The sequence below is a fragment of the Phyllostomus discolor genome, chromosome 5 (assembly GCF_004126475.2).
Source record: "Phyllostomus discolor isolate MPI-MPIP mPhyDis1 chromosome 5, mPhyDis1.pri.v3, whole genome shotgun sequence".
NCBI classification, from domain to species: domain Eukaryota; kingdom Metazoa; phylum Chordata; class Mammalia; order Chiroptera; family Phyllostomidae; genus Phyllostomus; species Phyllostomus discolor.
In genome coordinates, this window is record NC_040907.2 from 87,469,309 (window position 1) to 87,473,111 (window position 3,803).

At 47.5% G+C, this 3,803-nt stretch overlaps 1 pseudogene; it reads right to left on the bottom strand.

Annotated features, from left to right (window-relative positions):
* Nucleotides 1-2,430: 2,430 nt before the first annotated feature.
* LOC114496810 lies at nt 2,431-3,335 on the bottom strand (annotated as a pseudogene).
* Between the last annotated feature and the right edge of the window lie 468 nt (nt 3,336-3,803).

Genomic DNA, 3,803 nt, shown 5'->3' on the forward strand with positions numbered 1-3,803 from the left:
GGCAGGGCAGCTGCTGCTTGTGTAGCTGACATTTTCTCCAGCTGCCCTATGGGTGGCTGAAGTGAGCATGGATGCTGGTGGATTTTGGTTTGAGCAGCAAATGCCGAGACTCAGCTGAGGGACTGGAGGAGAGGCAGGCAGGCCACCTGGCCACAGACAGGCTGGAGGGGAAGGGCCTCCCGTGGGGCTGGGGCCTCTTACTCTGTTCAGTAAGTGTGCACACTCGGCAGGGGCTGGAGCAGGGGGAGAGCAGTGGGAGGTTTGGGTTGGGGCCTGGAACAGTCAGAAAGGAATTGGTTCTGCTGCCTACCCCTGAATTACAAGGTCCTTCAAGGATTTTCCTGACTCTGGGAGTGGCCACCTGTCACCTACAACTGCAGACATTTGTGTTTCGTACCAAATCCAGAAATTTATAAGTAAAAATACATCAGAACCAAGTTGGTTTAACCCTGGAATCGAAAGATGGCTTAACATCAGAAAAGCTGTTGAGCTGATGCACCACATTAAGAAAAGACCTGCCCTAGAATGTTTGTAGCAGCGTTCTTTGGATTACAAGAGAACTGGAATCATTTAGAACATTCATCAGAGAGCATTGGCTACATGAACTGCAATACAGTCACACGAGGGAGTGCCGTGTGACAGTGGAAACACGTGAGCCAGTGTTATACACATTAACACACATGAATTTTAGAAATGCAATGTGGAGTAAGAAAAACATGTTGTACAATAGCACATATATCAAGATTCATTTATCATAAATGCAAAATGCGAAAAACAATATTATAGACTTGGAGAGGCACACACACAGGCAGTGGGAGAGTGAAGAAAAGCATGGTGGTGTGAGGCCTGACTCTACAGTAGTATGTGCCTGTTTGTGGGGCTGGGACCCCGAGAGTTTCAAATGTATGGGCGATGTTTCATTTTTCTAGTCAAGAGGCAGATGTGGGATATTTCATTGAATTATTCTATACACAGTGTGTACATCTTAAATATTTCACAGTTTCTTCAAATACATCTTTTAATTTGTATGTTGCTTTATTTCTGTGAGGACACACTGAAACATTAGATGATAATAGCTAATGACAAAACCAGAGACGAGGCATCAGCTTTTCTAACCACTGCTGTGAGGGTGTCACTATGTATTGTCACTGCATGTTCACCCTGACCTCATCTCCTTCTACTGTGGAACCTGACAGTGCCACTGGAACACAGTAGGCAGGTGACTCTGCCTGTCAGGTAAGCACACATGGAGATCCAGTTCTGCCTGTGACGATGGTGGCCTCCCCACTCCCTGGAGACCCATCTGGAGCTCCTGAAGAACGGTCATAAGAATCACGAGAGAAGGGAGGTTGGTGGGCCTCTTTAACACAGAGACAAAGAGCAAACAACTACTGTGTTACAAGGGATTCGACTCACCACTTTTTGGAAATATCACATCCATGTCCAGGACCGTCCTGACACCTGCTCAGCTACCCTTCTGAAGTCCTATGCTTACTTTTGTAGGAATGTTTGAGGGGGCTAAAATATTTTCATACAGGTCTCCAAACCCATAAGCTATGTTGCTATTAATTAAAACAAAATATTATTCATTAAGCCCTGGCTGGTGTGGCTCAGTGGATTGAGTGCCGGCCTGCAAACCAAAGTGTTGTCATTTGGATTCCCAGTCAGGGCGCATGCCTGGGTTGGGAGCCAGGTCCCCAGTAGGGTGCACACGAGAAGCAACCACACATTGATGATTCTCTCCCTCTCTTTCATCCTCCCTTCCCCTCTCTCTGATAATAAATAAATAAAATCTTTTTAAAAACCTCAAAATATTAATTAAAAAAGAAAAATGGCAGCTGGGTTATTTTTGTTAAGCTTCCTGAAGTATGCATGGTGATGATGTTCCTTTACAACAGGCTCGATCTCTCAGATCTGCTGCCCTTTCCAAATCATCTGCGAGTTCCATGCCTGAAAGTAGGAACATTCAGAAAACACGGCACACAGGAACTCAGATGTTAGTATGAGGAAAAGGTCAGCTTAGAATCAGAGCTAGGTTCAAACGTTAAGTTTCTAGAAATTCATAGTAGTCAATCGAAAGCACAAAAGAACAGAAGGGAGGTTTTGATGAGGAAGTTAAACCAGGCACTTCGGTAAGTCCTCTTTCTGCTCGCGGAACAGGGCGAGCAGCGTGTAGGAGCAGCCTCTGTGACGCTTGTGTGTCCTGTGATGATGGAGGGTCCCAACTGAGTCACAAAGGGCACTCGGTGGGGGCTTCATCTCTTAGCTTCTTGCTTGCATCACTAAGCAGCTAAATGGTTAGCACTTTTCTGCTCCATAATAAGCATACAGAAGAATCAATCTGTTTTTTAACTGAATCTATCTCAAAATTAGTTTTTCTATGGAGTTGCTTTTTGTTAAATCCTAATATGATCTTTGTGTGCCCTTACTTAAGGAGTACTGTAAAATGGGAGAAAAGACAGAAGGACCAGCTTTGAAGAAGAGAAAGGCCGCTCTTTCCCTCTGGATGGTGCAGGGCGGAGGGTGAGGACAGGAGAACAAGACAACTCCATTTACAGGACAGGGGCCCCGGTCAACTCACAGCTTTTTTTGCACAGCTGGGGCAAAACACTTGCTCCTGATGGAAAACAAAGTGCTTGCTGGCCAGGCTCATGGAGTGTTTTTTTTGCAGTGGAAGCAGTAGTCGTGCCAGGATTGTCTTTCATAGGCCACCACATTGGAGACTTTGCCCAACCTAGCAATGGGGTTCTTGCATCCAGCTCACTTCTTGGCGATGAAGTTCTTGCAGCCATCCACACAGTAACACGGGTCCTCCACAGCGGTGAAACGCTGCCCAGCCCGCTTCCTAGAGCGTGTAACACACATAAAGCACGGGGCACGCCAGAGCTGATCCTGGTAAGCGAGACCTCCAGACGTGACAGCCTTGTTGCCCTTCACTCAACGCTTGGCAAATTGGCCTCAGGGCAAATCGTGCAGTAGAAGTCCTCCCTTTGGGGGAAGAAGCTTCCAGTCCCGATGTTCAGCATGCAGTTGCTGCAGGTAAAGTGGTCTCAGTGCCAGGGGTTCAGTCCCCTCACACTGCTGCATGGGGTCTTGTTTTGTTGGGCACAGAGGTCCTGTTTGCCATGGGGTGCCAAGCCTTGGCCCAGCAGAGGCAGGTCTCGTGCCTGCAGAGGCCCACTCCCTTCAAGTCCGTGCCGATGGGCGTGCTGCTCCCCACACAGGAGTCGGGGTGGAGCTTGTCCAAGTGCTCCAGGCAGCAGCACGGCCTTCCTTCTCCACACACTACTTGCCCTGCAGGGGGTCCCTGCAGTGGTGGCAGACTTCTCGGTCATGGTGCCTACCTTGAACCCGGGGGCCCCTCATGCTGGATGTGTGGACAGTGGGATATATTCGGCAAGGGCTGGATGTAGGTGTCAACAACAGGCTCCTGGGCATGCTGGCTGCGCAGGGGCTCCAGCGGCTGCTGCCCGCACTGAGCTGAGGCAGTGGCAGTGGTGGTGGCAGCTCAAAGAAATTTTGAATTAGCAATGAAATGAGAAGCAAAAAGAAGAAGTAATAGGGGAACTACTATCTGGATTAACTTTTGATTTATGAAGAAGAATCAGTAAGATTCTTGGTAGAAAGGAAAATGTCATTTTAGGATTTATAGGGCTGAGCATATACACATACACCCTAGACTTTAGGGGGAAAGCTTTAAAAAGGGAAAATAATATAAAAATCACATTGATAGAGAATCAAATTTAAATTCTGAATATTCAAGTCCAAGGAGATTAAAAGTCAGCCAGCCTGCCCACACGCAG